We start from the raw sequence: 14,169 nt of genomic DNA on the forward strand, positions 1-14,169 counted from the left end.
GACATGGTCTTTCTTGGGGCCCAAGAAGTATGGGAAGTTGTTGGGAGGCCATGCTGGTCAGAAGTTGCAGTCCACCATGACGTGGGCAGCCTTCTCCAAGCTCAGTCACATGAAGGGCTCCCTCCCCTGTGAGGCTTTCTGCTTTCTACCTGCCTTTATTCAGAGGCTGTCTCTAGGCCTGGATGCCTGACTTATCTCAAGGATGACCCTTGACATAGTTCCCTGCAAATGCTCTCTGCCTGATGCCCACATGATAATTAGGTTAATGCTCTAGCCATTTTGATAGGCCTGTGTTTCCACTAATCCAGCTACATGATAGAAACATGCTACTTAATGCAAATTAGGGTTTGTCCCCAGGCTTCCCAATCCTATACGTTTCTTAATCCTATATGTTTCCTATACTCTGGAATAAAGTTGAGTTGTCTTACTGAAGTCATCTCCTGGAGGGCTATCTCCGTCATATCCACAGCCATCTAAACCCTGTTCACCCTTCTGCTCCCTCCACCTTCATGGATTGGTGGCCAATCATCCCTGAGGAAGAAGGAGAACCACAGGAAGTTGTAAGTTGATCCATGGGATGCCATCCAGAGGCTGTAGCTGTAACGTAACTAGAGAGAAGGGTGTCTAAGGTCATGGTGGCAGCTGTAGTTCCAGGGACATCTGAGTCTGGGTTTATGGGGCAGCCAAGACAATCTGGGGCTTTAGAGGTCAAATGTGAGAAGAAGGAAGGATTGATGCAGCAGCTAAGCATCGCCATTGACGTGGACTGACGCAGAAAAGGTTATGGGTGGATAAGACTCAGAGAGAGGAGGACAGGCACAGGTTTAGACACAAGAAGGTTGAGATTTCAGAAATACAGTGCAAAGGTGGCCTCCTCTGAACCTCGCTCGTCAATCTCCAGTTTTCCAGTTAATGTTTCTGTACCGGCTTCACATCTTGCCTCCTACCCTGGCTTACACTGTTTCTCTCAACATTATCTAGCCCTGAGCCCTGGCCACAGCCTCTCAGGTTCATCCCGCAGGGCCTAGCTTCCTCCTCACTTTTGGAAAGTTGTTCAAATGGCCCTTTCCCAGGAGACTTTTTCAGGCTATTTAAAATGGCAATCTTCTTTCCTGTCTCCCTGGTCCCCTCCCAGTCAAGTTTGACTCTCATGTATTTGCTTGTATGCTGCCCGCTTTTCATTATCATTCTCCATCTCTCTCCTGCAGAAGGTCTGTTCCGAGGGAGCAGTACACATGTTGTCTTTTCTCTTCGTTGACTGTTTCATGCACATACACCCTGTGGGTTGTCGGTGAATACTTGCTGCAGGGGTGAGCAGATGCTGCTTACACTCTGTATCATTTGTGATCTTCTGAAGACATGTAAAACTGTTAATTCTATCCATTAAGCCATGGTGGAGGAGGCTCACCTAAGCTCCTACCAGGCACAGCACTGGGGCTACAAAACCTCCCTGTGTTCAGGCTAAACCTGCTGAAGGAAAGGCATCCAGTGGGAATGTCTTTAATTTCTCTGTATCCCTTTGATTCTTGAGAGCTTCATCTGCCTGCTGATATTGAAGCCATGTGCCTCCAGGAGAGAGCTGAGACCGTCTCCAGATGTGCTTGTCAATGTTGGCAGCAATCATATTTTTATCCATTTTGAACATATTTTTCTTGATTAATACAAGGAGCCCTATGCAGAGATTCTCAAAATTTACCTAACAGCTGCATAGTCAGGTCAGATAAGATCATGATCAGAAGATGTTCATTTCAGATGGAAGGATGATGTAATGTTCTATCCCATTTGCCTCTGTTCTATGAGGTTCAAAGCTTTGGGATTTAAACTCTCAACTTTGCTAATCATAGATGTGATAAGGTTGCTGTCATAAATATGCTAAGTGTTCCAGGAAGTCTAGTGTGAAAGGAATAAGCCTTTTATGAATAATTTGTGCGAACCAGGAATGGTAGCTCAGCAGTCCTGTGCTTCTCTGGCATGCACACTGCTCTGGGTTGGCGCCTCAGAACTACCAAAAGAAAGTCTGAGGTTCATCTCCAATAAAGGATCTGCTTGCTTGCAGGGTGTATGCTCTTGTTTTCATCCAAAGCGCCCTTGAACTCAAGTGTTTTTCTTTGTGGACTGCTTCACTCTCCTGATATTTTCTCTGGAAAGCTGATTGATGGACTAGAGAAGGATGCAAAGTTCTTGACTTGGGCACCTGCAAATTCAACTTTATTTGGAAATGCGTTTGTTTTAGATATCACCTAGTCTTGGTGAGGCCATACCAGGATTGGAGGAGGTACTAACCCTGAGGACATGTGTGGTGCTGAGGAGGAACCTATAGGCATCTGCTATGTGCTGAAGGAGGTCTGAGCCAAGCTGCTAGACCAGTCATGCAGTGTTAAGAACAGGAGCCAATAGAAGGTAAGAGAGATGTAAGGTACTTTCTAAGTTGTTCTGCTTTCTGTTACTATAAGAAATGCCTGAGATAATCGGCTCTCCAGAAAGGAGGGCTTGTTCTATACCATGATCTTGGAGGTTTTACTCAACAGAGAGTTGACACCATTGCTTTTGGCCTTGTGTTGGGATAGAAAAAAAATAGCTTAACTTATGGTAACAGAGAGAGAGAGAGAGAGAGAGAGAGAGAGAGAGAGAGAGAGAGAGAGAGAGAGAGAGAGAGAAGGGACTGTGTTTTCATATCCTGTTCAAGTGCAGTCCCTCAGTGGCCTATCTTTCTCTTCTTAAGCCTTACCTCCTAAACGTGCCACCATTTCCCAAAAGTGGAAACTGAGGATTGAGACCTTTACACATGGGCCTGTGAAGACACAAACTGTAGAAAGAAACTCCAGGTGATGGCTCATCCCTCACTGCCTCAGTAGCAGCCCTGGATGCTGGCATAGGTTTTCAGATGTCTGTCCTCAGAGCTGTGAGACAGTTTAGTTTCTGCTGGGTTAAGCCATGTTAACTATTGTGCCTATGCAACCATGAGACAGTGACCACAGCATCCAAGGAACTGGTCTTTGTCTCTAATCCCCAGGAGTCCTCCTACTAGGTGCCCCAAATGGAAATGCTTCTGCCAGCTGGGGAGATGGAGCTGGAACTGAAGGATAGAATTCCAATAAGGGAGGGGCTAATTGACTGATGGAGGAGGAAAGGACACTGGTGTGTGCCACAGATGTGTACCAGGAGAAAAGAAAGGGAAGTTTTCCTTTGAAGCTAGAAAATAAGTCTAAAATTTTAGACGTCAGATAGGAATGACCTCTATAAAATGTTATTTTCTGATCATTCAACAACCGAAGAAAATGGGAACTGTTAAGACTGTTCTTGAACTAAAATTGCAGATATTTTATTTCCATATGCTTATGGAAAAACACCATTCAAATACAAAGAACTAGGCAGAAATTGTGGGTAATGGATTTTTCATAGCTTTATTATACTAAAGGTGAAATTAATCCAAACTCTGTGATGAAGACGGGATGCCCAAGAACAAACCAAGCGTCCTTGGAGGGTGACACAGATTCTGTTGATTTGTTAAATTCGGTACTAAATTATTTGCAAATGCTGAACACAACCCCGAGAATTTCACAGCTCCATGTGTGTAAATTAATATAAATTGGAATGATAGAGGCCTGAAATTGTAGCTAGGAGTCTTTTAAATGTTGATTTTCCCCCTGATTAATGTGCAACCTGGAGGATTGTGAGGCTCCTTGCCTTTCCTAAAATCCTCTTCTGTCAGAAGAAGGGAAAGATCCCCCTGCCTCCCAGCCTTATCTACATTCTGCCTCTGCCTCTGACAGAGATGTCGAGAGGATAAAGCGATCACACAGGCAAAGTTCTGGGAGCTTCTCAGAAGCAATCTAATTTGCCTACTTAGAAGGTTTACTGAGAGGATAAAGGGAACCCAGATTCGTGTGAAGTGGTGGGAAGCTCTCTGAAGAAAGGCAGGGAGCTCTCAGCGACTCCCATCCAGGAATTGTCATGCAGGAGAGTGAAATTCAAGCGTGTTCAACCTCACCGCAAAGCCCCAAGAACAGGCTTTTCCTGTGAGCTGTTCAGCTGTCTTGTGATTATCCACAATAGGTTAATCCTCTGCGCCGTGGCATCATTGAATCTTGGCTGGAGATAGAGGGAGTACTGCAGGCGCCAGCGATGGACTTCACAGAAATTTTCCCAGAACGTTGCTTGTGAGAAACATCTAAAAGTAAAGGAAGCAAAAGCACACGCTAGATGCGCTCTCAAAGTTGTCACCTGTGTGCCGAGGAGATGGCTCAGCAAGCAGTTCACGCGCTTGCTGTAGAAACAAGCGGACCAGAGTTTCAGGCTAGATACCTAAAATTAACACATGTAAATTCCAGCTTCAGAAAATGGAGTTGGAGAAGGGATCCCTAGAACAGTTTAGCTGTAGGGCTAGCTGTACCGGCCCTGAGGTTGAGAGGTTATTCCTTAAAAGAACAAGGTTGAAGAATAAGCGAGGAAGGGTCCCAGCATCAACAGCAGGCCTACACATGACTACGCACAAACACAAGAAAAGAACTAAAAGCTGCCACCTGTGTGCACTACTGGACCTCTCCCAGGGCTACAGAGGTTTCCATTGCCCTGGGCACCGGTCAGCTCAGCAGTCCTTCCCACGTGCTCTGGGTCACACCCCAGGCCTGCTTTTGCCTGAAGCTGCATCTGTGGCTGCTTCCGAACGGACCCTACCCTGAAGCCAGGGCTCCAACTCTGCTCCTTTTCTATCAGTTCCGCTTCTGCCCACACTTCCGGTGTGACAGCAATGACTCTGTCCCCCTACGGGTGGCTAATGGTGCCTCTGGTCACTCTCTTCCACTTTCAGGCCTTTCAGCCTCTGCTCCATCCTCTTCTAAGAGTCACTCAAAGGACACAACCCACCCCAGGAGGTGACCTCCTCGTATCTCTTGGCCACTTTACTCAGTGGAACCTGACCTTTGAGATCTGTTCAGTGTTGCTGGAGGGCTTCTCTCCAGGTTCCACTAAGCCCCGCTGTCCCACAATCCACGTATAAAATAATCACTCAAACGCTTATATTATTTATAAACTGTAGGGCCGTGGAAGGCTTCTTGCTAACTGTTCTTACATCTTAAATTAATCCATTTCTATAAATCTATACCTTGCCAAGTGGCTGGTGGCTTACTGGCGTCTTTACATGCTGCTTGTCCTAGCGGTGGCTGCAGTGTCTCTCCCTCCTTCTTCCTGTTTCCCCAATTCTCCTCTCTCTTTGTCCCGCCTATACTTCCTGCCTGGTCACTGGCCATCAGTGTTTTATTTATATAGAGTGATATCCACAGCAGTTCAGGACCCTGTTTAGAAAGCATGAGTGTGTTTATCACGGAGATAAGGAGCCAAGGGTCTAGAGGGGTCACGAAGAGCAGGGCACTGTAATACAAAGTCTGGTTCTTCCTCCACTGGTGTCAGAGAACAGAGGCATGAGGCCCGTCGATCACCCCTCCCATCTGGATGGAGAGTCCTTGGGTAGTAAAGGTGGTACACGCAGCTCTACATAAACTGCAGCCATTAAAGTCATACTCTATGATAGTTGACAAGCAATAGCCAATAAGTCATGACAGGCAAGGGAGTGACAGAATCTCCATACAGGTAGCTATGATGGTGGAAATGTTTTCATACACCCAATGGACTTCTCAATGATACTGAACTTAAAATACTGCTAAAACTATGAATTGTGACCTACCATGTACACACACACACACACACACACACATATGTACATATACACACATACATGTACACACCTACAAACATAGAGACACATATGCATATATATACATACATACATATACAGATGTACATAGACACACTATACAAATACATACATACACATACACACGCAGAGTGATGGGGGAGAAGAATGAGGATTGCGTGGACTGGGTTCTCTGATGGAGAGGCCTCAGAGCCTCAGAAACTAGGTGTGTTTATGACATGAAATTGAACAAGGAGGTGGGGTTATTAAACAGAGCTGATCAAGGAGTTGGAGTTATGGCATATAGATAAATAAGGAGGCAGGGTTATTACACAGATAAACAAGGAGGTAGATTTAGCTCATCTTGGTAAGAATCATCTCTGTAAAGGAGCTGTCTTCAGACTATAAATAACCAGGAAGAGAAAGCTATGGTGGACGTTTTCTGCACACATCATCAGCATACACACACAGAGCAGAGGAAGGCTTTGCCATTTCCCTCTGATACTTACCTGAGGAGATGAGACTTTACCATCAGTTGAGGCTAGGGGTCTTCATGCCCATGTCAACAATACAAATACACACCCTGCTTCTTTATTCACAGAGGAAGGGCTTCCTCCACACCCCACAGCTACTGGCTCTATAAATTCTCCAGCACTGAGGTCTCACTGAAAGGGAACTGGCTCCTATTTTTTTTTTTTTTTTTGTTTTGGTTTTTTGAGACAGGGTTTCTCTGTGTAGTTTTGGTTCCTGTTCTGGATCTCACTCTGTAGACCAAGCTGGCCTTGAACTCACAGAGATCTTCCTGTCTCTGCCTCCCAAGAGCCGAGATTAAAAGCATGTGCTACCGGCACCCAGTGGAACTGGCTCCTTTTCTCTTAGGTTTGTCAGGAGAGAGGGAACATTTGGAGATCAAACAAGGCCTGCTCTAAGTTGTGTGAAATAATGGCTTTCAGGCTGTGTCTCCACCTGGGCAACTTCATTTTTCTAACTGCATTTTGAGTCAAGCACTGAGGCAGAGTGACTCTGTATCTCATTTGTGCATGTAGACACCACCACCTGTTAGCAGCAGCCCAGCCATGAGACAGACTGATAACTTTCTAAAGGTGAATAGGTGCCACCTCTGTACCTCTGGAAGTAGGCTGGGAACACAAGGGCACACAGGGGTATTAAAACCATCCTAGCAGAGCAGGCAGATAGCTCAGTCTGTAAAGCATTTGCCTCATATGCTTGGGGACCTAAGTTTGATCCCCAGAAAGTATCTTTAAAAGCCAGACATCATGAGTTTTCCATATGTAAACCCAAAGCAGAAAAGGTGGAGATAGGAAGGTCACTGGGACTGACTCCTGTCAGCAAAATCACTAGTCATGTTCTATTCTAGTGCAGATGCTGTCTCAAAAACAAAACAACAAAGAGACAAGACAGACATCTGAGAACAGCAGCCCCAATTGCACTCTTCCTCACATGAGTGCACACACATATGTGCAACTACACACACACACACACACACACACACACACACACACACACACACACACACCGGCAGGGCAAAGCTTCAAAGCCTCGTATCTATCAACAATGTTCAAGAACATACCAAGTACCAAGTACACTAGACTAATGATGGGTATGACATTCACCCCATAAAGAGAGGGACACTGCAATGTTAATGGCCCCTCTTAGATTGTCATGGAACCAAGTACTACGTATGTTGGCCAACAGCTAAAGAAGACCAGATTGTCCCCCGAATTTCAGCTTAGAATTATCAACACTGTTTGACATGACCAGCAGAATTACAATGGGTGTGTACACACCCTGGCCTATGCATGGCTTCTGTGACTTATGTCTTGGTAGCTGGGATTTTGGGCCTCCAGCCACTGTCCAGGTGGATTTTATCTTATCTCCCCCAAGTACCTGTAGCATATATCATAGTTAATACTGGTAATTCAGTTCAGAATAAAAGGATCCATGACACTAACTATCAAGGTAAATCAGAACTATTTGGTGCAGCCAATAAAACCAATGTAGCTGGTGAACTTCAGTTTAAAAGCCTGGCATTGTGGCAAGTTGCAAACATGTCTGTCTCTATTCCTGACAGAACAATCACTAAGAAGTGGAGAACATAGAAGTCAAAGCAAACACTTCGTAGTCAGAAAGATCACAGTCAAATTCACACCATCAGTATGTCAGGTGAGTGAGTGTGGGAAAGTCTCCTTATTGCACATGTTTGCATCATTCTAAATGTCAGCTGAATACATTTCCATTTGACTTACACAGTTCTTGCAATAAGTAAAGAACGAGTGGTATATAAATCATCTAATGCCATACCCAACAGTTGATTATCTGAACTGTTTTGTTGTTGTAAGTGATGGAAACCCTTTAAATACAAGTCTTGTGGTTTGTCTACCTTCTAGCCTTCCAAGTTCTGCACTCATTCTTTCTCTATGAATGTGCAGAATCTAGAATAGAGCAGCAAAGCAGAACATATTCCCACCAAGGAAGCAAGGAACCGAGGCTGGACAGCCCCTTTCAGGAGGTCTGAATGTTCCAAAGAGTACTCTGGATGCTCTGGATACCTATAAAAACTCTTGTTTCTCTGGAGCTTTGAGATCTCAAGTAGGGTAAGATCTTTCCCCCAAACTTTACTTTACTTTTCTGGAAGTCACTAGTGCTTCTGACTTGCCAGTCAGCTTTTCTTACATAGAGTCCTCCTTGTCAATCACTACACAAGATGAGCATGGAATAGACCACCAGGGTTGGTGACTGAGAGGCTGAGGCCGATAAAGGACTTTTTCTTTGGTGTATGGTTTCCCCGATGTCAGATGGTTGCCTTTGAGTATCCATACCCTTCCCAAATCATTCGCTGACCAGCAGTCTGTGCTTCCTTCCCTTGGCTGTACATGTAAAGTGCTGGCAATGTAGGTTGAGCTTAGCAAATTTGGTCTACACATGCTCCTTATAAGTATAAGCTGTTGGGGTGGTAAGATGCATGTGGTTCAGGCAAATCTTGTGAGGGGGGCGCTAAGGAAACTCCCAAATACCTGTCCATCATGAAGCCAAGGCAAATCTGACAGTGAAGCTTGGGACAGAGAGAACATGGAAGTGGGAAAGGCAGGAAGTGGCTGTTTCCACGCTGTATGTTGGAGAGTCCCTGGGAAGGGTTCATGTGTTAAGCTCCAGAGGTCTTCGACATCAGCATGTGGCAGGAGGTCACCAGCAGTCCAAAGGGTTGCTTTTAATGTGAACATGGCTATGACAAAGGCAGGGTGTAATTTTCCTCCTTTGGTTTATTTCTTCACAAATTCTGAATATTATTCTTCATCATAAAGAAGCCATAATTTCATATGATCTCTATGCTTTTTATCCACTTAGGTTCTGGGTTTTTTATTAAAAGGTTTTATTTGAAGATAATGTTCAATGGACCCAAGTTTTAAACAGGAGATTAAGTCCCTTCATAGCACAATGTTGATGCAAATTCATTTGAATCTTGATTGAGAGGTCCTGGTGGAGCTGGGGAGTTGTGGACCACAAGGTTGGATTAATGTAAATCGATTTGTCCAGGGTTATTTGTTTAGATAATGGAGGTAATAGAAGGAGGGCCAGGGTCTAGGAGCGGAAGCTGGGAGATGGCCCACCCTGTCATCATGTTCAAAGCAAGTTCACTTCAGGGCAGACTCCATTTAGACAGGGAAAATTCAATTAGGATCATCCTGTGGACTAAAGAATCCCAGCGGAGTGCCTGAGTGAAAAATGGAGGCCTCATTGTTTTAACAAATACATGCTAACAAATGAGATTTTTGGCCCTGTCTGAAATTCTAAAGTGTGTGTGTGTGTGTGTGTGTGTGTGTGTGTGTGTGTGTGTGTGTGTGTACTAGAGCTCATATGTGTGCGTATGTGTGTACATATATATGCACATGTATATGTGTGTGTGCCCATGTGTGTCCATATGTATATGTATGCCTATATTTCTGGTCTGTTACTATGATATTGTTCACAAATCAGCATTACTTATACTTTTGCATTTATAGCTTTTGTAATTTTTTTTTTTTGCAAACGTGACCTCCTTCTTGAAAGAAAGTAGTTATATTTTTCTGTAGTCCCTTTTCTAGCTTCTTTTAGCAAGTGAATTATCAAGATCTAGGTGTGGATCTAATTACCTCATCCCAAGCTTCACGGTGCAGTTAGAGGGCCATCATGGGTAAGTCTACATGAGTAGCCACCTTGATTTTTAATTTGATAACTGGTAATAGTATGTATGTGCACACACATTGAACAAGGAAACATGCCCTCTCACGTCCCAGTGGGGCACTTGTTTGCAGGTGGGAATTAGCTCCCTGTTCTTTCAAAGAAAACCCCAAGGCAGGAAAAGTGCAGCAGTAAGTCTGCCAGTGTGAGGGGGACACCGTCCGGTGTTATTGCTGCTTTAGAGACCACAGAAGAGTGGGTTCTTCTTCTTCTTGTTGTTTTCACCCTCTTTAGAGTATCAAAAAGAATCACAGATTAAAGATTCATGAGTAAATAAAACACTCACAAAATAATGTTTTGGAGACTCCTCTTTCCTTTGACTCAGCATCAGTCATGGTGAGGAAATACTCAGTGACAATCTGAGACTCCATGGGGAAAATATCAGACAGAGATCAAAATCCTTCACCACGACTTTTGAGACATTCCCTAATCCTGCAACAGGGCGCGACATGGTGCACAGCTGGCTGGGCTAGGCATATGTGGAGTGCCGCAGCCCAGGGGCAGGTCTGTGTAGGTCCTCATGATGCACCATGGGTCTGTGGGTGTCAGCCAAGGGCAGTCTAGTCCTCAGTCAGTTTTGTACATGTGACACTTTTCACTCTGGTGTCAACAACCACCAGTATATCCATAGCCTGGTTTATGTGATCCAGTCTTACACAGCTGTAGTGATGCCTCCTTATTCAACCTTTTAAAACTAAGTATAGAAAACAACATATTGAAGTAAAAAATAAATCCGGAATAGACATACTCCATGAAGGCACTTGAAGGAAGTATTTACTAATAAGTATATAATCCTGGGCAATACAGTTAAAAGGAACAGAATCCAAGCAGGGGTAACAGTCAGCCAAGATTCTTTCCTCCCAATCACTGGGAGCCTTGCTCAATCCCACAATTACCAAGTCTCTGGGAATACAGGTACAGGTGACAATATTTAACTTCCTTTCCAAAGCCCCAAGGGAGTTTTTTCAAGCAATTTTAGCACAGAAGCTAAAGTTTGACTCTGGAATATTCCCAGAGGCTCATATCTCTATGCTGGCTCCTCATTTGGTGAAACCAGTGTGAAAAGTGTGCACCATTTAGGAGGTCTGGCATGCCCAGCAATTGCAGACCAGGAGGAGCAGACTTTGAATGCTGGTTCTGGCTTCAGTATTCACAGGGTTTCCTGATCAACCACCATGTGAACAAGCTTGCCACATATTCCCACTACCCCATCATGCCCACTATGCCAAAGTGAAACCTCTGGAGTTATGAGCCAAAATGCACCCTTCTTCATCCAGTTGTTTCTCTTAGGTATGTTACCACAGCAACAAGGAAGTAACAGGTAAAGACTGATATAAGCCGGGAGGGTTCAGCTCATAAAAGCAACACAGAGGGAAAAGGAACCATTCTCAGGTATTCTGGGAAGACTCCTTAAATAGGCTGCCACAAGCATTTTTTAAAATGCCATTGAAATTTAATAAAGGTCGATATCATGAAGTATAACTTCAGAGCTAGACACCAAAGGAAGGGAAATGTGGGAAGTGGGAGACGCAAAGTCTTTTCTACAAAGCATCATGCAATGAAGCCGGTGTTGCACAGGAAGACAGTAATCATGATCTGATGTCTTGGATTTTAAAACCAAACCAAACAAACAGCAACAAAAAAAAAAAAAACACGATCACAACACCTGCATAGTTTCTGGACCTGTTAGACACCCTAAATAGCACAGATGTATTGACTCAGTTCCCAGGAATAGAAATATGGGGTCAAGGTCTGGCAGGTTTGCAGACATGTTTCTTGCCTGCCTTCTTCTTTCTGATGCAATGACTGGGGTTCCTTAGCTTCTAGAACCCACAGCATCTTTACCTAGTGTTATCTCTGTCTCTCCATGTCCATCTGTGTCCAAATACACACACACACAAAACAAACAAACAAACAATAAAAAGGGATTGTTACTGCTATTCCTACTGGCTTGGGGTCCAGCCTAATTTCTTCATTTAATTGTAACATGTTCACCAACCACATTTAGAGCCATCGGGACATTGGGATTTCAGCACATGCATTTATTATTATTTTTCATTCTGAAGGTGAGTCTGAGTCAGTTTCCAGGAAGAATTTCCCCCGTTGATTCTTTTGGGAGTTAAGATGAGAAGGGAGCAAAGGTAGAAGTAAGGAAAGGTCACAGGCACGACTCAGAGACCTTCCCACTTACCTGTTTCCCTGAGCTGTGGCCTTCAAGAGCTTCCACACGGGTGAGCTGTCTTCTCATTTCGTTTTCCTTACTGCAATGTCCTTATCCCCAGGAGTTCGTTCCTGCAGCCTCAGTACAATATGTTGCATTGTTAGCTCTGTTTTGTCAAACTCTACAGATCCCAGATTAAGTTCTTGACTTCTGAAGGGTATTTTGGTGGACATAGGATTTTTCACATGACGCAATATTATGGTCCTTTATCTCTATGGATGGATCATCTCACTGTCTCTTGGTCTCCTTTATCCCTGGCGAGTAGTTAAATGTTAACTCATAATGGGACACCTGCTTGTGGGTTGTTTATCTGATGCCAGAGTCCAGACCTTCTATGTATCTTGTTTCTTGCAGTTTGACCTTAGTGTGCCTGGTATGGCCTCATCTTAGACAAAGCTGATCTTTTCTGCCTAATATCATTGCTTATCTCTCTTCTCTCCATCTGGAATCCCCACTGTACACACATGCCACTCTGATCTCTTCAACTCCTTTCATTTTTCTGCTTGGTTTTTCTTTCAGTTACTGGTGTTACTAATGTATCCTGAACATCCTTGATTTTTTTTTTTTTTGGTTCCTTGAGTGTACTGTAATTTTGAATACTGCAGTATATATAGTAATGTCCTTTTCCAGAGTTTGGATTCTTTATTAACATTTTATATGGTTCATTCATTCTTGAAATACTTTTTCTTTAATAAAAGAGTCTCTCTTTGTTGTAAAAACTTAACCAAAATGCTGCAGAAGGAGGGGCCATTGATGAGTGATGAGAGCTACTCATCTGTGGGTGTAAGTCTGAGTATGGAGCATGCGTGAGAAATTTTGCTAGTTTAGTGAAGTTGTGGTAGTAGTTTCTCCCCTAAGATCCATGACCTCACAGTCCTGGGGAGATGGCTGTAAGTCCACTTAGAGAGCTATTGGTTAGTCCGCAGATACAAGTGCTACTGTTGCAGAATTGAGGATACCTGGTGTTGCTGGTCATTTGTGTGGATCATAGGTGCCACAACTGGACAGTGCCATTGTGTACCTTTCACCTTGCACCTCACCTTCCCAGCACTATGAAGGCTGATGCTCAGGGAGGAGTTATTAGGTTTGGTACAACTCAAAACTTCCAAGTCTTATGTCCAAAGTCAGTGATGGCTTCAACCAAAGGGATTTACCTTCTCAGAGCCCGATATGAAAAGCGAGGATTGTTCGGCATGCCGATGACACTGGCTGTGCAGTACTCAACCTTTGCTGATAAATCTGCAAATCAACGCCTGCATCTAAGGCTCAGGGAGTGCATGGAAGAAGGGCTGGGAAGATTTTAAGAGCCAGAGGACCAGGAACTCTGTTGCAAGATTGTATCTTGTAGATATGACAGGAAATCTACACTCATGACATCCCAACAATGTGACTACTTAAAAAAGACCTAAAAAATTCATAACAACTAGTTGCCATGCCAACATGGATTGGAGACTCTTTGTGGGACCTGATTCCTAGATAAAGTGCTACAGGCAATTAAAGATTGCTCAGAGAGAATTAGTGTTCCTTGGGAATGAGCTATCTAGATGGTTAATCAATCCCAAGTCCTCAGCAGTAAAATATGCATGCAAGGAACACTAAATGGACTCACAAGTTGCACACGTGTGTGTGTGTGTGTGTGTGTGTGTGTGTGTGTGTGTGTGTGTGTGAAGTATGCATTATACAGACACACACCCATATGTACACATACGTTCTTCTTCTTCTCATTTTCTTTATTCTGCTGACAATCACATAGTTTTAGGTACATTGTAATAAGTCTGGATTCTCAGTTCTCCTTGGTCTTCACCCTACAGCATCACAGGTGCTGTCGTTTTCTCAATCGGTATCATGTTCAAAATTTTACTGTGAAATTTCTTTACAGCAGTATTCATCATGATAGCTCTGCCATTTTTTTTGTTCCTGTTTAAATTTTTCTCTTGGCTTCCTAGGGGTCAAGTCAGATCAGCAGAATTTATGGTCATCCAATGCTATCCCAGACACTCAGAGCCAGCAAGTCTCT

This window comes from Peromyscus maniculatus, chromosome 15 (assembly GCF_049852395.1).
Source record: "Peromyscus maniculatus bairdii isolate BWxNUB_F1_BW_parent chromosome 15, HU_Pman_BW_mat_3.1, whole genome shotgun sequence".
Taxonomy (NCBI): Eukaryota; Metazoa; Chordata; class Mammalia; order Rodentia; family Cricetidae; genus Peromyscus; species Peromyscus maniculatus.